The sequence below is a fragment of the Macaca nemestrina genome, chromosome 9 (assembly GCF_043159975.1).
Source record: "Macaca nemestrina isolate mMacNem1 chromosome 9, mMacNem.hap1, whole genome shotgun sequence".
NCBI lineage: Eukaryota > Metazoa > Chordata > Mammalia > Primates > Cercopithecidae > Macaca > Macaca nemestrina.
The window spans coordinates 62,737,584-62,760,409 of NC_092133.1; the positions used below are offsets into that span (position 1 = coordinate 62,737,584).

Below are 22,826 nucleotides of genomic sequence, written 5' to 3' on the forward strand. Positions count from 1 at the left end.
TCCTTTTCTGATGGCTGAATCCTCCCTCTATGTTATATTATTCCAACCGATGGTTTTAAATATCACCAAAATGTTAATGACTCCAAGTTTTCCTGCCTAGAGTTCTTCTCTGAACTTCAAAGTAGAAATATCTCTGCCACTTGACACTTCCATTTGGGCATCTGAAACCTAATATTGACCAAACAGAATTTGTTTCTCCCTTGCACCTCATGACATCTCCTCAAATCTTTACCAGCTCAGTAAATGGCAACACTATCCACTCTGATGCTCTGACCTGGAACCCCAGAGAGCCTAAAGCTCACCATGCCCTTTTATCACATTCTACATCCACTAATTCCTATTACCACTCTTTCCAAAACATTTTCTCAATGTGACAAGTTTCAGTGTTTCCACAACCACCACCTTTGGCTAAGCCACTATGATTCTTTCCCAGACAATTTCAATAGTTTCCTACTTCCATCTTTTTCCCTTATAATCCGTTTGTCATGCAGCAATCATGGGTCTGATTAAATTCTTCCTGTTTTACTGCAGTACCCTTAGAATGAAATCTCCTTCCAAAGCATAGCTCTACGTGATCTCGTAGATCTACATGATCTGGTCCTTGCCCTATCTTCCCTATTCCCTACTCAACTCTGCATCTCTTCATTCAAACAGGTTGCAGTCATCCCATCTGGATGCTTTTGCATTTGTTTCTTTTGCCTGAAAAGCTCTTCTAGAATTTTACATGGTTTGTTCCTTTATGCTATAAAACTATCAACTCAAATGTCACCATCTGTACCAAGGAATTTTTTTTTTTTGCACATAGTCTCTTTCTATTTCATAATTTGTCTGATTTTCCTGATACAGTAGTATGTAGTATGATAGGCAACAGTATGGATTATGAAGCAAATCATCTAAGTATGAACCTTAACTCTTAAGCTTCTTTCTCTCAATTAGGCAAATTACATGAATCTTTTGTACTTTACTTTCCTTATTTTTAAAAATGTATACATAATAATAACTGCCACATAAGTTTATTGTAAGGATTAAATGAGTTAATATATAAAAATTATTTATAACTGTGTCTGGCACATATAAGAGCTACATGCATGTTAGCAATTATTATCCATAATTATCTTGTTTGAGTGATATCAACAAGATTGTGGAACTGGAGGTCCCAACCCTCAACCCCCAGAAGAAACACCAATTTTAACAAACACCCATGGTCAAAAATACCTTTATGTGAGCTGAGGAATCCAACTAAGATTCCACCGATCCAGCATCATAGTGAAATAACAACCACCACCAAAATCCAAGAACAGATGCATTAAAAAGCACATGAAAAACAATTTCACTTTACCTATGTCACCGAGTGCCAAGAGAGACCCATAAAAGATGCATTTAGTTTGAATGTAGACTTTATAGTTATTGTTGTTAAATATTCCTTGTTGATTTATTTATTTATTTATTTATTTTATTATCTTTTTAATTTATTTTTTTGAGACAGTCTCGCTCTGTCACCCAGGCCGGAGTATAGTGGCACAATCTTGGCTCATTGCAGCCTCTGCCTCCTGCATTCCAGTGATTTTCCTGCCTCAGCCTCCTGGGTATTACAGGCGCATGCCACCACACCCAGCTAATTTTTGTATTTTTAGTAGAGACGGTGTTTCACCATGTTGGCCCAGCTGGTCTCAAACTCCTGACCTCAGGTGATTCGCCTGCCTTAGCTTCCCAAAGTGCTGGGATTATAGACGTCAGCCGCCGCACCGGCCTGTTGATTTATTTTCTAAAAGAGACAGACTTACTCTGTTGCCCAGGCCAGAGGGCAGTAGCAGGATCATGTCTCACTGCAGACTCAAATTCCTGGGCTCAAAAGATCCTCCCACCTTAGCCTCTTGACTAGATGGGACTACAGGAGTGCACCACTGTACTGTACTCAGCTATTTTTTTTTTTTTTTTTAGAGACGGGGTTTTACTATGTTGCATAGGCTGGTCTTAAACCAGTCTGGCCTCAAGTCATCCTCCTTAAGTCATCCTCGACTTCCCAAAGTGCTGAAATTATAGATGAGAGCCACCACGCCCAGCCTCCTTGTTGACTTTTGACTCATTTTTCAAGTGCAGCAAGATATGGTGACTCATAACTACCCCTCATCCTACAATTTCTCTCATGGAGAAAAGTGGGAGCAGCTACCTTCCTTCCTAGGAGACCCACTTCTGTCTCATCCCACCCAGAATACTGACAGGATTAGCAAAATGAAATGATCTTGGGGACACTAGGAACAGGGAAAAGGGGTAGGGGCCGTGGCAGCCTTTTTGTATATCTCAACAACCGGCCATAAATCCCACTGGCTGGTTCATGGTGGTCTCCACTAGGATCTCTGCCCACAACCCCTGTGGACTCCTCCAACTAACTGATATGTGCTCTCAGGATTCTATGCCCCTCAACTAAAATGGTTAGAGCCCTGCTGTCTACTACATATGGTACCCTATGTTCACCCACAGACAAAATATCTGAGCCTTTGCAAGACAGTATGTGCAAGCTCCCAAAGATGGCAAGCAAATATCAGCAGCTGGCTTGACTCTGCTGGATTGGGAGGAGTCATACTATATTAAACAATTCAGGACACTGTCTTAAGAAAAATAAGTGAGAGTCTCTTAACACCAAGCCTGGCTTTGCACGATCAAGAGAATATACAAAATGTAAATACTTACCCCCTGAAGAGAGAAGAGGAATAGAGTGGGTGCTTCTACATACAAAAAGGTCTGAAAGACCCTCCAAATCTCTAACGGGGCTGACCAGTCAAGGTTTTTCTTTACCAGTGTCAGACACTAAACACTGAAGGAGATGACTCCTTTTTCAAATGTGAAGACACCATCGAACAGCTTCAAGAAACACAAAGAATCAAAGAAACATAACACCACCAAAGGAACAAAATAAAGCTCCAGTGACTAATCCCAAGGAAATAGACAGCTAACAATTGTCTAACAAAGAATTCAAAATAATTGTTTTAAAAAAGCACAGTGAACCACCAGAGAACACAGATAGACACCTAAATAAAATCAAGAAAACAATACATGAACAAAATGAGAAGTTCAACAAAAAGATGGAAACATGAATAAAAAAGAACAAGACAAATTGTGCAGAATACAATTAATGAAATGAAAAAATATAATATTAAGCTTCAATAGCTTAATATGAGGAAGTCAAATTGTTCTTGTTTGTAGACAACACGGTCTTATACATAGGAAACCCTAAAAAAGCCACCGAAAACTGTTAGAACTAAAGTTTCAGGATTCAAAGTCAACATACAAAAAATCAGTTGAGTATCTATACATTAATGATGAACTACAAATCAATAAAATAATTCTATTTACAATAGCTACATAAAGAACAAAATACTTAGGAATAAATCTAACTGGAAAGATGTAAGATCTGGATACTAAAAACCAGAAAAAATTGATGAAAGAAATTTAAGAAGATATAAAGAAATGGAAAGATATCTGTGTTCGATGATTGGAAGAATTAATATTGTTCAAATGTTTGTACTACCCTAAGTGATCTATAAATTCACTGCAATCTTTATCAGAATCCCAATGGCATTTTTTTACAGAAATAGAATAAAAACTGTAAATTATATGGAACCACAAAATACACCAAATAACCAAAGCAATTTTCAGCAAGAACAAGTCTAGAGGCTTCACACTGCCTGATTTTGAAATTATATCACAGAGGTATAGTAATCAAAACAATATGGTACTGGCATAAAAACAGACACATAGACCAGTGGAATAGATTAGAGACCCCAGAAATAAACCCTTGCATATACACATTTGTTATAAAAGCTCTTTCTTGAGAAAAGCAACAAAGAACTGCAACAAATGACTGAAATTATACTTTTGTTCAGGCTTTCAAATGTTTGCCTTTGAATTCATGATTTCTAGGCAGCATCTGGCAGAAACTGAAATAATGATTATTATTTATTGGCAGTTGACAGTATATTCCACTCAGAGAGGCAAAGACTTAAATGGAAAGATAGCTGTCAACTCTTTAACATCCACAAAGGTTGGTTAATAGGCAAAGGCCATAAACTTAAGTATTCGCTTAAGAGCACAACCATGAATTATTCCGGAATGCTGACAGGCAGTTTTGCAGTCATGGCTGTAATATTCCCTTCGATTTTTGGCCCATTTCTCCTAGGATGCCCCCATGCTAGAGTTTGCTTTTCTATACCAGAACTCCTATACTTTGGATTACCCATGAAATATTTCTTATTACACAACAATATATTCTGAAAAAATACAGTAACACCATATAAGCCTCTGAAAACTCATTACAGGTGTTTTTCTTTCCTTCTACTTTTTAAAAAAAATTGGTGGGGATAAGTAGCCTCAAAGTGTCTCAGGAAATGAGTTCCAGTGCTTGCTTCAAGGCCTTCAAAAGAAACTGCACCATAAGCAAAGAAACTGTTCACCACAGTTCCTTCCAGACTTATACTAAGCCAGTCCACATATTAAGTAACCTCTCTGGCCTCCACTTTCCACCAACATAATTCAAATGTCTTCAACATCACCACCAAAAATATTCAATAGCACCTCTATGTGAGACAGAGTAAGTGTACATTCCCTTAGGTCACTACGTGATCCAGAACTAAAGTCTTTGGGAAATGTTCACTTCTTATTCAATGATTCACTTGTAGCTAATAACTTGCCAGATTAGAAAAATGACTTGAGATAGTACAAAGTCATTGTTGATATGGTAATAAATAATGAAAACCAAAGTAGACAAAAGAAGCAAATTTAACAACCAGGCTAATACAGTTGCTGAGATAGAACCTCAAATTTATTTTGAACTCACCTATACTAACAACTTAAAGAGGAACACATTAAGTTACATAATTTATTTAACTGATTAAAGATCTGATATTCAGAAAAATGGTTTTTCATGATAGTAAATTCTTTAAAAATTAAGTATATTGCCTTAGATCCTACACAAAGGTTTTAATACAAAATATTAGTTTAAAAAAAATAAGAACATATACCTTGAAATAATCCAATTCTTTAAATTCAGTCAAATTGTTTTTTCTAGTATCACTCATGTGTGTGTTCAAGGGACCATATATTGCTCTAATATCTTGAAATATACACTTTTATACCCAGACACCACCCATAAAAATCAGCCTTTTAATTTTTAGTCAAAAGCTTTGACTACTAGACTTTTTGAAAATATTATGCCAAAATTGCATAACACATTGATCCATCATTTTTTACCTCAGGGAGTTCCTGTTAAGTAAATAAGGATGTTAAATGATTTGGCGAGAATTGTATTTTAACTTCTTCCCCCTCTTTGCTGTGTAATCTTACAAAACCCACAAAATCTCTCTTGATATCAAACCTAACCAAGTATGATACAGAAATTGTAAAGCTTGTTTTAATAATAAAGTGATACATAAATGTCAAGTAATATTGACATCCTTTCTAATGGAGCTAAGGCCTTGAATTATGAAATAGCAAGCCCTAAATATATGACAGTCAAAAGCCTTGTAGACTTAAATGTTGAAAAGTAAGATTCCTGGGATATTTTCTTTATCACGTCTTTTATAGCAAGGGGTAGTAGAAAAGTCTATGTTCTTTGGAGAATTATATAATTATGAATAAATTAAACTCTGACTGATGAAATAATTCTAAAACCAAGAAAATTATTAGTGTTCACATCCTAAAGCATTTTTTTTTTGGTTCTTTAACTTTGGAGTCGTTACCTAAAATATCTGAATTTCTTCTTCTTTATAATAAAATGAGTCCAATAATGTGTATGTCACAAGACCACTGCAAGAATTAAACATGGTAGCTCCAGGAAAGCACCTGCCAGATCTCAGACACATGAGAAGAGGTCATCTTTTCCTCTATAAACTTTTTTACCAAGCACACAACCATAGCATGCCCAGAAGGTATCTATATGTTCAAAAGCAGATTCATTACTTTAATGTACGTTTCAAAGAACAGAAATTGGGAAATTGAAAAAAAAGGTAGTTTATTTTGTGAGGCATCTAACTCATGTTGCCCTCCATTCGGCAAAAAGTAGAATTTTGGCAGGGCGCAGTGGCTCTGGCTAACACGGTGAAACCTCGTCTGAGGCAGGAGAACGGCGTGAACCCAGGAGGCAGAGCTTGCAATGAGCTGAGATCCAGCCACTGCACTCCAGCCTGGGTGACGGAGCGAGACTCCGTCTCAAAAAAAAAAAAAAAAAAAAAAAAAAAAGTAGAATTTTATTGTGCTATAAGTACAGTTATTTTATTTCTGCATAAGCATGACAGAGATTAAAGTTACTTTTAAAACAATAAACTATGCAATATCATATTGATACCTTGCTACTTACTAGAAGCAACATTTGACTCTCAAGTTCCCCAAAACCAGTTCATTCTTCCTATGGAGCAATTACCTTATAGCTTCTGGATCTCAATGTAGTTCTGTTTCAGCTCCCTAGACCCAGTTTCTGCACACTGTCTGTTATACTAACCATCTGTAATGGTAGGACTGCTTAGATTGTTTTAAATTATCCTTGTCCCATTCTCCTTGTGTAATCCAAAATGACAAATCTTATTTTATAGAATATTGCTAACAAATGCAGCCTTAGAACAGAAAAAAATAGAAAGTATAGAATGAAAAAATAATGACTATTGGTGTACATATAATAGACTTAGTGACATTTATGCTTAAGTCTATTTCATTGCTTTTTAACACTGCCTTTCCCAGATCACTGCCCCAACCAGCTTATACACTCCAAGAAACCTGGAGTGAACTGCCAGTCCTAAACTTTTGGTTCAGTGTAGATATGAAGTTAGAATACTCTCCTCTTGAACAGAATACAGAAAACCTCTCTAAATCTAAATTGGGATGTAGGAGACACTAGCATTTTCAGTTACGACACATAAAATGAGAGTCCAGAGACTTTTATTTATAGAACTATAATTTGTAATCTTGATTGTAGTACAAGGAAGAGCATAAATGATTGCTTAGATTTGTATAAGGTCTTTTGGTTGGAAAACTTGTCATGACTGGGTATAGAAGTTGTTAGGACCTACGGGCATGGGTAATTTTCATATTAACCCTCAAGACAAGGTTCTGGGGAGAAATAGTCAGACATTCTCCATTTGGTTAAACATCCTGCCTCAAATGACATTTCATTTCAGCCTCACATTTAAAATGACATTTAAAAATAATGTTATGAGCAAAATATTTTTCAGTACTAACATTACCTTCTGAATTACATAAAAGTATCTTAAGTTTTAAAGCTTTTTAAAAAAAATCTGTTTATGTATTTGAGGTTAATCTAAGTGTGAACCACCCACAAGTCCAGGGTATCTTATTTACTTATTAATAATAGTGAGAGCTCATACTAATATTTAGCTCCACAAGCTTGAGTTCACTGTATAAAAACATACTTTAGAAAATGCTGCTAGATTTGCTTAAAAACCTACTGCACTATGTAGATTCTGAAGACAAAAGGCAATATTGAAAAATTACCGTGATGCCAACACTAGACAGATTCAACAAAAAAGGAAACCACAGACCAATATATCTGACACACATAGATGCAAAAATTTTCAACAAAGTATTAGCAAACAAAAACCAACAATACATTAAAAAGACACTCACCATGATCAAGTAGGATTCATCCCAGGGATGCAAGAATCTTTCAACATATGCAAATCAAAAAATGTGATACAGCATTTCAACAGAATCAAGGACAAAAACTCTATGATCCTTTCAATAGATATTGAAAAAGCTCTTGATAAAATTCCATATCCCTTTATAAAAATCTTCAACAAATTTTGCATAGAGGAAATATACCTCAACACAATAAAGGCCATATGTGACAAACCTACAGCAATCATGGTGAATGGGGAAAACTGTAAGCCTTTTCACTAAGATCTGGAACCAGTTTACAATGCCCACTTTTGCCAATTTTATCCAACATAGTACTGGAAGTTCTAGTCACAGCAACTAGGCAAAAGAAAGAAATAAAGGGCGTACAAATTAAAAAGGAAGAACGTAAAATTATCCTTCTTTGTATGTAGCATGATTTTATATTTAGAAAGGCGTACTTCACCAAAAAAACTCTTAGAATAGATTAATAAATTTAGCAAAGCTGCAGGATACAAAACCAAGACACAAAAATTAATAGTGTGTCTGCAAACTAACAGTGATCAATCTGAAAAAAAATCAAGAAAGCAGTAACATTTACAATAGCTAAAAATATATATTACACATAGGAATAAATTTAATGAAGAAGTGAAAGGTGTTTGCAAATAAAACTATAAAACACTGATGAAATGAGTTGAAGAGGACACAAAAAAATGGAAACATATTCTATGCTCATAGATTTGAAGAATTATCGTCAAAATGTGTCTACTACCTACAGTGATCTACTATTCAGTAGAATCCTTATCAAATATTAATGATATTCTTCAGGTAATTACAAAAATAAATCCTAAAATGTGTATGGGCCCACAAAAGACTGAAGAGTTAAAGCAATCTTCAGTAAAAAATGCAAAGCTTGACATCATACTACATGGTTTTCAATTGTACTACAAAGCTATAGTAACTAAAACAGCATGGTACTAGCATGAGAAAAGACACATAGAACAATGGAACAGAATAGATAATACAGAAATAAATCCACACTATTACAGCCACTGATTTTTGACATGGGTGCCAAAAGCATACATCAGGGAAAGACAATCCCTTTAATAAATGGTGCTGAGAATATTGGATATTCATATGTGGAAGAATAAAAGTAGATTCCCATCTTTCACCACATACAAAAATCAAATCAAAATGGATTAAAAACATAAACATAAGATCTGAAACTATGAAGCTTCTAGAAGACAACATTGGGAAAACATTATAGGACACTGGTCTGGGCGAAGATGTTTTTAGGTAAGCAAAGGTGAAAAAAGCAAAAATAGATCAATGGGATCATATCAGGTTAAAAAAGCTTCTGCATAGCAAAGAAAACAATTAACAAAGTAAAGAGACAATCTACAGAATGGCAGAAAATATTTTTAAAACTATCCATCCAACAAGGAATTAATAATGAGAACTTATAAGGAACTAAAACAGTTCAGTAGCATAAACAAAGAATAAAAATAAAAACAAAAAATCCAATTAAAAAATGGGCAATAATCCCCATGCTAACACCACCACCAGTGTGACTGCATGCACAGTCGCCAGCAGGGGCCCCCCATTCCCCAGTCATGCTGCCTCCACCACTGTGGTGGTGAATGCCCTCATGGAGGCAGGTGCACTGATACCCATTAGCACCCTGCTGCAGCCGATAAGCCTGCACCTGCCATGCTGTGGCTGCCACTGCTGCTGACACACGCGAATGGGGACAGATCCTGCTGTCACCACAGTACGAAATGCTTTGGCTGACACCACCCATCAGAGAGTACTGACTAGAATTCTGGTAATACCTCGGCCCCCCTACTGTAGTAGATTTCTAGCCTCAAGGAGCCAAAGGACACTGTCAGGGCACCATTCCACTCCCCTAGAGTTACAGCACCCAGTACTGGAGCTGAGAGCTAAGTTTTCGCTCCCTAAAATCTTCCAGAAACAAAGCCAGTTGGCAGAATTCACTTCATACTATAATCAAACCCTAAGGGTCATCAAAAAGGATAAAAGCAAAAAAAATCCAAAGGTCAACAACTTCAATAACCAAAGAAACACTAGTCCACAAAGATGAAAAACAACCAACACAAGAACTCCAACAACTCAAAAAGCCAAAGTGCCTTTTGTCCTAAAAATGACCACATCACCTCTCCAGCAGGGGTTCTGAACTAGGCTGAGATGGTGGAAATGACAGAAATAGAATTCAGAATATGGATAGGAACAAAGATCATTAAGATGCAGGAGTACATTGAAGCCCAATCCAAGGAAGCTAAGAATCAGAATAAAACAATACAGAAACTGAAAGACAAAATAGCCAGTATAGAAAAGAACGTAAGCAACCTGATAGAGCTGAAAAGCACACTAAAAGAATGTCATAATGCCATCACAAGTATTAATCACAGAATAGACCAAGTCGAGGAAAGAATCTCAGAGGTTGAAGACTGGCTTTATGAAATAAGACAGTCAGAAAAGAATAGAGAAAAAAGAATGAAAAGGAATTAATAAAACCTAGGAGAAATATGAAATTATGTAAAGAAACAAAACTATGACTCATTGGTGTCCCTGAAAGAGATGGAAAGAGTATAAGCAACTTAGAAAACATATTTCAGGATATCATCCATGAGAACTTCTCCAGCATAGCTAGAGAGGCCAACATTAATATTCAGGAAATGTGAAGGATCCCAGTAAGCTACTTCACAAGAAGATCACCCCAAGACATATAATCATCAGATTCTTCAAGGTCGAAATGAAAGAAAAAATGTTAAAGGCCAGGTAACCTACACAGGGAAGCCCATCAGACTAACAGTGGAGCTTTCAGCAGAAACCCTACAAGCCAGAAGAGACTGGGGGCCAATATTCGACATTCTTGTAGAAGGGAAATCTCAACCCAGAGTTTCGTATCCAGCCAAAGTAAGCTTCCTAATTGAGGTAGAAATAAGATTCCTTCCATACAAGCAAATACTGCTGGAATTTCTTGCCACCAGACCTGCCTTACAAGAGCTCCTGAAGGAAGCACTAAATGTGGAAAGACTGTTACCAGCCACTACAAAAACACACTTAAGTATACAGACCAGTGACACTACAAAGCAACCACACAAACAAGTTTGCATGATAACCACCTAACATCATGATGACAGGATCGAATCCACACATACCAATACTAACCTTAAATGTAAATGGGCTAAATTCCCCAATTAAACACAGAGGGGCAAGCTGAATAAAGAACCAAGACCCAACTCACATGCAATGACACCCATAGGCTCAAAATAAAGGAATGGAGAAAAATTTACCAATCAAATGCATAACAGAAAAAAGGGAGGTTGCAATCCTAATTTCAGATAAAACAGACCTTAAACCAAAGATCAAAAAAGACAAAGAAGGACATTGTATAACAGTAAAGGGTTAAATTCAACAAGAAGACCTCACTATCCTGAATATATATGCACCCAACACAGGAGCATCCAGATTCATAAAGAAAGTTCCTTGAGACCTTCAGAGTCGTAGACTCCCATGCAATAATAGTGGGAGACTTCAACACCTCACTGACAGTATTAGATCACTGAGGCAAAAAATTAACAAAGATTCTTAGGACCTGAATTCAGCACTGGATCAAATGGACCAGAGACATCTGCAGAACTCTCCACCCCAAAGCAAGAGAGAATACATTCTTCTTATCACTACATGGCACATACTCTGAAATAAACCATATAATCAGACATAACACACTCCTCAGCAAATGCAAAATAACTGAAATCATAACAATCACTCTCTCAAACTACAGCACAATCAAATTAGAAATCAAGCCTAAGAAATTCACTTAAAACCATATAATTGCATGCAAATTAATTATATGAATAACCAGCTCCCGAATGGCTTTTGGGTGAATAATGAAATTAAGGCAGAAATCAACAAGTTCTTTGAAACAAATGAGAACAAAGATACCACATACCAGCATCTCTGGGACACAGCTAAGACAGTATTAAGAGGATAATTTATAGCTCTGAATGTCCACATCAAAAAGTTAGAAAGATCTCAAGTTAACAACCTAACATCACAACTAAAAGAAGTAGGGAACCAACAGAAAACCAAACACAAAGCTGGCAGAAGAAAAGAAACAAATCAGCCCAAATCAGAGCTGAATTGAAGGAGACTGAGACACCAAAAAGCATTCAAAAGATCAACGAATCCAGGAGTTGGTTTTTTGAAAAAATTAATAAATTAGATAGACCTTTAGCTAGACTATTAAAGAAGAAAGGAGAGAACATTCAAATAAACACAATTAAAAATGACAAATAGGATATTACCACTGACCCCACAGAAATACAAATAATCATCAGAAAACACTACGACCACCTCTATGCACATAAACTAGAAAATCTCGAAGATGTGGATAAATTCCTGGACACAGGCACCCTGCCAAGACAGAGCCAGGAAGGAATTGAATCCGTGAATAGACTAATAACGAGCTCTGAAATTGAATCACTAATAAATGGCCCACCAACCAAAGAAAATTCAGGACCAGATGGATTCACAACCTCATTTTACCAGATGTCCAAAGAAGAGCAGGTATCATTTCTCCTGAAACTATTCCAAAAAGTTGAGGAGAATGGACTCCTTCTAACTCATTCTATGAGGCTACCATCATCCTGATACCAAAACCAGGCAGAGACAACAACAACAACAACAACAACAACAAAAAAAAAAAAAAAGAAGAAGAAGAAAGAAAGAAAAGAAACTTCAGGCCAATATCTTTAATGAATTTTGAAGCAGAAATCCTGAACAAAATACCTGCAAACTGAATCCAGCAGCACATCAAAAAGCAAATGCACCACGGTCAAGTAGGTTTCATCCCTGGGATGCAATGTTGATTCAACTCGATACATGTGATTTATCACATAAGCAAACTAAAGACAAAAACCACATGATTATCTCAATAGATGCAGAAAAATTCAATATCACTTTTATGTTAAACACTCTCAATAAACTAGGTATTGAGAAAACATACTTCAAAATAATAACAGTCATCTATGACAAACACACAGTCAACATTAAACTGAATGGGCAAAAGTGGGAAGCACTTCCTTGAAAACCAGCACAAGATAAGGATGCTCTGTCTTACCATTCCTTATCCAACATAGTATTGGAAGTCCTGGCCAGAGCAATCAGGGAAGAGAAACAAATAAAGGACATGCAAACAGGAAGAGGGAAAGTCAAATTATTCCTGTTTGCAGATGACATGATTCTATATCTAGAAAATTCCACAATATCAGCTCAAAACTTAAGCTGATAAAAAAAACTTCAGCAAAGTCTCAGGGTACAAAACTAATGTACAGAAATCACTACCATTCCTATACATCAACAATAGTCAAGCCAAGAGCCAAATCGGAAATGCAATCCCATCCACAATTGCCACAGAAAGAATAAAATATCTGGGAATACAGGTAATCAGGGAGGTGAAAGGTCTCTATAATGAGAATTACAAAACACTGCTCAAAGAAATCAGAGATGACACAAACAAATGGAGAAACATCCCATGCTCATGAATAGGAAGAATCAAAATTCTTAAAATGACCATACTGCCCAAAGCAATTTATAGATTCAATGCTATTCCTATTAAACTACCAATGACACTCTTCACACAATTATAAAAAAACTATTTTAAAATTCATATGGAACAAAAACAGCCCAAATAGCCAAGACAATCCTGTGTACAAAGAGTAAAGCTGATGGCCTCATGCTACTAGCTTCAAACTTTACTATAGCACTACAGTAAACAAAACAGCACGCCAAAATAAAAACAGAGACCAATGGAATAGAATAGAGTATCCAGAAGTAAGGCTGCACACCCGCAAGCATCTGATCTTCAAAAAAACTGACAAAAAACAAGCAATGGGGAAAGGACTCCCTATTCAATAAACGGTGTTGAGATAACTGGCTAGCCATATGCAGAAGGTTGAAACTGGACCCCTTCCTTACATCATATACAAAAATTAATTCAAAATGGATTAAACATTTAAATGTATAACCCCAACCTATAAAACCCCTGGAAGACAACCTAGGCAATACCATGTTGGACACAGGAATGGACAAAGATTTCATGACAAAGACACTAAAAGCAATTACAACGAGAAAAAATTGACAATTGGGATATAATTAAACTAAAGAACTTCTGCGCAACAGAAGAAACATTCAACAGAGTATAATAGACAACTTACAGAAAGGGAGATAAATTCTGCAAACTATACATCTGACAAAGATCTATTATCTTTTTTCTTTTTCTTTTTTTGAGACAATCTCACTGTGTCACCCAGGCTGGACGGCAGTGGTGCGATCTCAGCTCACTGTAACCTCTACCTCTCAGTTTCAAGTGATCCACCTCAGCCTCCCAAGAAGTTGGGACTACAAGTATGTGCCACCATGTCTGGCTAATTTTTTGTTTGTTTGTTTGTTTTTTGTTATTTTTAGTAGAGATGAAGTTTCACCACGTTGGCCAGGCTGGTCTCAAACTCCTGACCTCAAGCGATCTGCCCTCCTCGGCCTCCCAAAGTGCTGGGATTACAGTTGTGAGCCATCACACCTAGCCAGAGGTCTATTATCTAGTATCTATAAGAAACTTATATAAGTTTACAAGAAACAAAAGAGCAACCCCATTAAAAAGTGGGTAAGGGACATGAACACTTTTCTAAAGAAGACATACATGTGGCCAAAAAAAATATGCAAAAAGCTCAACATCACCTATCATTAGAGAAATACAAATCAAAACCACAATCCGATGCCATCTCATACCAGTTAGAATGGCTATTACTAAAAAGTTAAAAAGTAACAGATGCTAGCAAGGTTGCAGAGAAAAAGGAACAACTTACACACTGTTAGTGGGAGTGTAAATTATTTCAACCATGTGGAAAACAGCATGGCGAATCCTCAAAGACCTAAATACAAAATACCATTTGACCCAACGATCCTAGTGCTGGGTATATATCCAAAGGAATATAAGTCATTCTATCATAAAGACACATGTATGTGTATGTTCATTGCAGCACTACTCACTATAGCAAAGACAAGGAATCAATGCACATGTCCATCAGTTGGTAGACTGGATAAAGAAAATGTGGTACCTATACACCATAGAATACTCTGTAGCCATAAAAAAGAATGAGATCATGTCCTTTGCAGTAACATAGGTGGAGCTGGAGGCCATTATTCTTAGCAAACTAACATGGAACAGAAAACCAAATACTGCATGTTCTTACTTATAAGTGGGAGCTAAATGAGGAACACAGATGGACACATAGAGGGCAACAACAGACACCAGTGCCTGCTGGAAGGTAGAGGGTGGGAGGAGGAAGAGGATTAGGGAAAATAACTAATGGGTACTAGGCTTAATACCTGGGTGACAAAATAATCTCCAGGAATATACTTCATGTGTATCTTTTGAATAGCCTCTAGTTTGTGTGTAAAAATGCCCATGGGGTTATGGTCCTGGAGCAAACGCTTCAGGCCACATGACATGAGCTTACCCTATATAACAAACCCACACATGTACACTTGAACTTAAAGAAGTTTTTTAAAAAGCCATATAGTAACTATTTTAGGTTAGATGGATGGTCTCTTTCCTTGTTGTATGAAAGCAACTGTAGACAATACGTAAAGGAACTCACATGGCTGTGTTTCAATAACAGTTTATTTAGACATGCTGGGGAAAAAAATGGCCCAAAGACCTGAATAAACATTTCTCAAAAGAAGACATAACTAGTCATCAAGGAAATTCAAATCAAACCACAATGAGATATAATCTCAGGCCAGTACGAATAGCTGTTATTAAAAGGACAAAAAATAACACTAGCAAGGATGTGGAGAATGCTCCTACACTGTTGGTGAGAATATAAAGTCATACAGCAAATATGGAAAACTGTATGGAGGTTTCTCAAAAAACTAAAAATAGAAGTACCATATGATCCAGCAATCCCAATGCTGGGAATATACCCCCAAACAAAGGAAATCAGTATGTTAAAGAGGTATCTGTACTCCCATGTTTATTGCAGCACTGTTCACAATAGCCAAAATATGGAGTCAACCTAAGTGTTCATTAACAGATGAATAAATAAAAAACATGTGGTATATGTGTGTATATATACACGCACACATACAATGGAATATTATTCAGCCACAAAAAATGAAATCCTGTCTTTTGCAGCCATACAGATTGAACTGGAGGTCATTATGTTAAATGAAATAAGCCGGGCATGGAAAGACAAATATTGCATGTTCTTACTCACTAAAACTGTGGATCTCATGGAGGTAGAATGGTGGTTACCAGAAGCCAGAAAGAGAAGAGGGGGCAGTAAAGAGAAGTTGGTTAATGGGTACAAAAATACAGTTAGATAGAAAAAGTAAGTTCCGTTATTAGATAGTACAATAGGAAAATTATAATTGACAATAACTTATTATATGCTTCAAATAGCTAGAAGTGAAGAATTGTAGAGTCTTCAACACAAAAAAAGATAAATATTTGAGGTGATGGATATTCCAATTACCCTGATTTGATTATTATACATTGTTCATGTATCCAAACATCATATGTATCCCCAAAATATATATAACTATGATATACCAATTAATAAACATGCAAATGAAGAAAAAATAGCTGATAGTAAAAAGTATGGTAGGACTTTATGGTAAAAGTCTGCAAGAAGAGCTTCCCAGTGATTCTCTTTTCCACAATTAGGTTTACTTTTCAATTTAAGGGGGAAAAAATCTAGGAATGTAGCTTCTGGCCCCTGCCCTCTCCTCATTTCTCACAATGCTGCTGAAACTATTATTTTGTTAAGATGACTGCTTACTTCCTAATTTCCAAATTGTCAGTACTCATCCCTCTGGACCTCAGTGGAGTATCTGGCTTAGATGATCACCGTGCTGAAATGCTCCCATTTGCTAGGCTTCCAGCAAGCCACACTTCCCTGACTTTCCTCTTACTTTGCTCATTGTTCTTTTTGGGGTTCCTCTGCCTTTTCTTTCCCAGATGTGTTTTCTTAAGGTTATGCCTTTGATTCTTTTATTTTTATTTTGCTCTTAGCAATCTCATCCCACATTTATGGTTCTAATTATCACATCTATATGAATGGCTACCATAATCTAGTGATGACATCTCAAGTTCTTGTAGTTTTATTTTCTGTTATCTCAACGTGGATCTTCTGGTAGTAACTTAAATATATTCATTTCTGTCCTAAAGTGTCCCTTTCTTCATTTTGTTTCCAATTTCTTCTAATATAACCACTGTCTTCCCAGGTACTAGACTATAAACCTCAAATTCATTCCCTTTCGCCTCCATTATCACAATCATCTAATTTGTTTTCAATTTCTGATCAATTTATATTATCCATTTGCAATTTGTCCCATCTTAAAAATTTTTATTCTTACATCTCTTATTCAGGCCCTGACTTCTGCATGTAATATTTAATTATCTTTTAGCAGGTCATGCCTCTCCCTTTTGCAATTCAGTTGACACAGAATTTTCAAATCAATCTTCCAAAAGCACAGCTGTGATGATGTCACTGTCCTACTCAAAACCTGTAGTGACTAAACCAAATCTATGAAACCGATCTTAAACCACTTCACTTGGCACTAAGGGCTACAACTTATCTTTCCACAGACCTTGCTGTCCCACTGGTTCTTAAATGGGGCAACACCACTTTACTAGGAGGCTTATGGAAATGTGTGAAGGCACTTTTGGTTACTAGAAAGACTGGACTGGGGGAGGTGCCGATTCTGAGCTTTCGGGCCTCCCCAGAAAAGGCTGAGCCCCACCACTGTGACTGTATCACACAACAAAGAATTGTTCCACCCAAAATCCAAGCAAGCCTCCTGTAAAGAAACAACATGGCTTAGACAGACTTGATTGCTTACTTTTTTCAATTTCTATTATATGTTTTTCCATCTCTTCTGCCTAGAATGCCCTTTTCATATTTTCCCAAATGTGGAAATCTTGCTTCTCCTTTAAGGCTCATGGAAAATGACACTTTTCTGTGGGCTCTCCCTGTATCCCCTGACATGAATCCAATTCTCAGGCCATTTCCACCAATTCCTCTCAAACACCACTTCCTTACTATCTGGATAATAAATTTCCCTTTTGATTATAAACTTAATGTCAGCAAGGCTCTATCTGAATTTTCCTCCATGACTAGAAGAACATTGTACAGGCCAGCACAGATCCTTTATGTTAATGTGCTTAATATCGCAGCACACACCATGATTATAAACGAGGCTGTAAACACTTTGGTTTGTAATTCATTCTGAGATTCTTGCCTTGGCCTGCATCTGAAACCACGCTTATTCTAGGCTACCTACTTGAAAGTCATTATCTAATTTTTTACCCCATTTCCCCACTTGAGTTTGATGGCCATGACTTCTCCTCCACAAATTCTGTTTCTTCTGCCAGGACACACCACCTCCGATTTTCCTTCTAATAAAACTTAGACCTTAAAATTCTTATTTCTCAGAACTGCTCTGTTGAGTACCCCCTAAATCCCCACTCCCTGCCCCTGGCTCACCCTAGCTTCATGGATGCTCCCAGTAGGTGGTCTGTAAGTATTTGTTGATGAAGAGATCCTTGGAGTGAGTGGAAGAAAGCGGCTGTGTAATTGGAACAAGATACAGAGCAATGATAGGATAAAGGCACAGACATTTCCAGTCTTAGCAGCTGTGCTCACAGCTGCACCCAAGCACTGTCTCCCCACATAGATACCACACCATCACTGCAAAGAAACTGGTACTAAACTTACATCTGAAATCACCCTAGTGAGTCTTGAGGATATACCACTCAATTATTATAAACATTTAATAAACAAAATCACCTCATTTAAGTCTTTTTTACATTATGACACTACTGTTGGTTTCCAAAATTTTAAGAGCATTTGTGCCATTCCCTGAAGTGAAAAGAAATAAATTAGGCATAAATTATAAAAGGCCTGATATGGCTCTTACATGATTCTTAAAGAATGTGGTCATTTTACAATGAATATTTGGGTCGTATATTGTTTAGCTGCAAACAAAACATCCATCATCATCATCAACAGTAGATGAAAGGAAATATATTTGCTTCCCCAAAGCTTGATACTTAGAAAATTAAGTGCTTTCAGTTCAGAGATATGAGAGCTTCTCTATCAGAAAAACAAATAAAAATCCCATACAAATAAGTACATGGTTTTCCATTTGAAAGAAACAGTCTAATGTCCTTACTGAAGTGTGTACTAAATACATCATAACTTAATCAGAACAAGTCGCTGTTTTTGCAAAATAGTCCTGTCTATGCAGAGAGAGATAATGCCAGTCACTTCACATGACTTGTACTTCAACAGACAAAGTGTCGTACTGGGACTTTTTATCACTTTGATTAGAAATTGAGAGTTTCTACACTCCCAGAAAGCGAAGAAGGAAGGGGAATAGTAATGCCTTCCAGCATTTACCTGCCAATGAATATAATCCTAAAAAGGTCATTGAGGTATACTCATTCACTCAGCAAAAATGTACTGAGTACATACTATGTGTCAAGCATTATTCTTAGGATATATCAGCAGAACAAAAATTCCTATCCTCATGGAGTTTATAGCTTTCCATGTTAAAATATGAATACAAGTGACCTCCAGTGCATGCCCTAACCCAAATACTTTGTTCTTTTTATATTTCACATGCTTCTCTAGGGCAATCTTGTCTTTCTTCCCTACTTATCAACACACCCAATATATATCTCTTTTAGAAATTATAGATTTTCAGTAACAACTTATAAAAATATTATCTCTTTATAGCCAACCACATCACTGAAAATAAATTAGGTACCTCTGGAAGCTGTTTTAGCCCTGTCAGGTCATTGGATACTACTTGGTGAGAGCAACAGAGATATAACAAAGCAGTACTAGATACTGACTCAAACTAGACAGTGATTGGAAAACTTGATTTATTTTAGAACTACATTTCTCTCTTTTGATTCTGGAAAATCTAAGTACTTAGGAGGGTCTGCCTAATTGAATGTGTGTTCACCACAGGGAAAATACCCTAGGTTTTCATCATGATTTTTGTTAATTAGTGAATCTTATTTATGGAAAGAACACTTAAGATGATCTAATTCTTCTGCCTCTCAATAATGAAATTCTCTCTCCAATACTTTTGTCAAGGTACACCCTATTTTGCCTCAGTAATGAGGTGACAGCTCACTATGGCTTAAAACAACTTACTCTTTTTCTGCCTATCCTTTAAACTATGGGCCCAGGACTCAGCATGAAATTCTTGATGAAGACATTCGTGTGCCAAGTATACTGAAAATTTCCTTCTATTTCACAAGCTAAGTATCATAATCATTTTATTTTTCATGTCATACAAAAAATGTGCTGGTGTCATAACAAGGTTTGAGGGAGGCACATATCACACATGAGCATGCAAATCCAATGATCACACTTACACTACACAAAGATCAATTATTTCAAAGGTATAAGTCAGTCCCCATATTATGCTACTGACTTATACCATTATATCACCTAAATTAGTACTTTTAACTTTCTGGACTTTTCAGGCCACAAATATTTTTCAAAGAAGGAGACACAGGAAAGAGAAGGAACTGACATAGGGTAAGTATATTTTTATTTTTTTATTAGTAAAGTAAAAAATATTTTTATTGATAAATAATTTATTTTTTGCAAAAAATAAAAATGTAAAAAAGACTATTATCTACTTTGTTATTTCAGAAATCAAATATTTCTGATAAAGTAGTAAATATAAAACCTCAGAATGAAAAGTTGATTAAATTTCACTATACGAAAAAAAGCTAACTACACTGAGCTACTTTTGCTATAGACCATGAAAATGCTTTCATAGACCCAGGTTTGAAATTTGCTGAACCAGATAGCAAATGTCCCTCTCAAGTTCTGGTACCCCATGTGCATTTGATGTGCAATAGTTTCACTATACGCTCGTGCAATAGATTGTATTTAAGCTTTAGCTCTGACTTTGTATTTGCCCTTATTTAATTTCAGCTTATGAGTTTTCAAACATTAGACCATTCTGTCTACCTTTTTTCAGTTTTGCGCCTTATGCAAATATAAAATGTTTATTTTTTTCAATATTCTTTCAAGTCACTTGTTAAAATGGAGCGAGGATTAAGCCCTGTAGATGGCTTTATCCTTCCACCAGGTTGAATATAACTGTTCACACACCTGTAGTACTCCAGCAAGGCTGTTATCCAGATCACAGTTCTCTCTTTCATAAAATAGACAGATCCATCAGAGGATCTCAGGATTGGGTTTCAAAAGGCTTCTAGACCTGCTTTTCACCCAAGGTTTGTTTGTGCCCCCCATTAAAATACCTTGGTCAACTAGTTACTCTCCTTGTGTTAAATGTCTGTAGTGTTGAGAAACGCCAAATCCTGTGTTCTCAATGAAGTTCAATTCCTGTCAGGATAGCTCTGCTAAAAACACTCATCTCTATCTTGAGATAAAATTTGCATTCTTCTAACATCTGCTCACAGGTTGTATTCTGTCCCTCGAGGCCCTTCAGAACAAGTTGTTCACATCATAGTCCTTTAAAGACATAATGAGAGTGATTGTGTTTCTCTAGGTCTTTTCCTGGCTAAAAATTCCCTATTGCTTTTCTGAGGTGTACATATGACATAGTTTCAACTCATGTCACTATTTCAAATATCTCGGCTAAGTATGCTCCAAGTAATAAATCTTTTTTGAAGAGTGATACCTATAACCGGGCAAAGCTTTACAGTTGAGGTCCTTTGTGCACAGTAAGAACCAGAACAACTCAATTCACTGAAACTTAGGTGAATTCAGTTGTACTTAACAAATAGAAATTCAGGGCCACCCTATCAGCTCCTTGTGACCCAGAACTTACCTGACTCACTCTAAATAATCAATCTAGCCTATGAATTCAGATCTCATACTTGGACAATATCTATACATAAAATAGCCACTGTAAAGGTTTTTGCTTTTCTTTCTTTCTGTCAGTTACAGCTCAAAGTAATTATACTGTCTTTTTTTCATCTTATTAAAAATAAGACACATCATATTAAGAAAAATATCAAGAAGTTGTTGCCAAAATCCTCCCTGCCCTTTATGAACATAGAATGATTTATCATTCTAGTAACCTTCTCTCTCATGTATATACTGAACAAATATTTATTGAACATCCAATATATATTTTATTTCTCCTAGGTACAGGGGATATTAATAGTGAATAAGGAAGATCAAATCATTGACTTCATGAACTTTCTTCGTGAGTATGTAATATATATAATAAAGGTAACAAATTAATATAAAATATAACTTCAGGTTGTGATATAGACTCTAAAATAAGCAAGCATGGTAACATAATAAGTCATAGCTGGAGGAGTGATTTAGGGAGAAGGGAGATTGATCTCTGAGAAGATGATATTTAAGCTGAGTCCTCGTAAATTGAACATAAAAGAAATTGTCCATATGGCCATATGGGAAAAGAACAATGGGGAATTACAAAGTGCAAACTCCCTACTAGGTGGAAAGGGGGTTACTGTGTTCTAGAATCACAAAAGGAACTATGTAGAGATCTAGTGGGTGAAAAAATAATAATATGGAGTGGGGTTGGAAGTTAGGCAGTAGGAAAAGCATATAGGTCTGATTAAGCTATAAAAATAGTCTGCATTTTAAAAAGCTAAGGAAAGTGATTTTTCTGATAAACACCTTTAAAACTTTATCTTTTACAGAGATATGAATGTAGGCATGGAGACCATACAGAATGACATTTCTGTAGTCCAAGATAGAAATGATGTTGGCATAGGCTAAGATGTTGACAAACAAGATGGAGAGAAGTATATAGATTCAAGATAGATTTTTTTTTTTTTTTTTTTTTGGCGAAATGATAGGACTTGTTAATGGATTAGGTAGGAAAAACAGCCATTAGATATCATTCCAACATCAACTTCACCAAAGCAGGCATTTTTTATCATTTGTTTTCTTTACTATTTTCTCTCCAGATGCATTAACAGTGCCCACCACACAGTAAATGTTCAATAAATAATGAATGAATGAGTAAAGAAAACCTCCCAGGTTTTTAATCAGAGCTATGAGGTGAATGGCTGTGTCATTAACTAAAACTAGGAACTGAAAGAGAAGTGGAATAAGATGAAGATGGAGAAATTAAAAGTTTCATTT

General features: G+C 36.2%; 1 protein-coding gene and 1 non-coding gene across 21 annotated transcripts in view; both read right to left on the minus strand.

The window, feature by feature from the left end:
- LOC105466141 (catenin alpha 3) overlaps window positions 1-22,826 on the minus strand; it is a 1,883,635-nt gene that overhangs the window by 666,034 nt on the left and 1,194,775 nt on the right. The gene's annotated exons all lie outside the window — the stretch shown is intronic.
- On the minus strand, window positions 20,010-20,111 carry LOC112423928 (small nucleolar RNA U13). The gene has a single exon (XR_003014533.2). It is a non-coding gene; the product is annotated as a small nucleolar RNA U13 (small nucleolar RNA).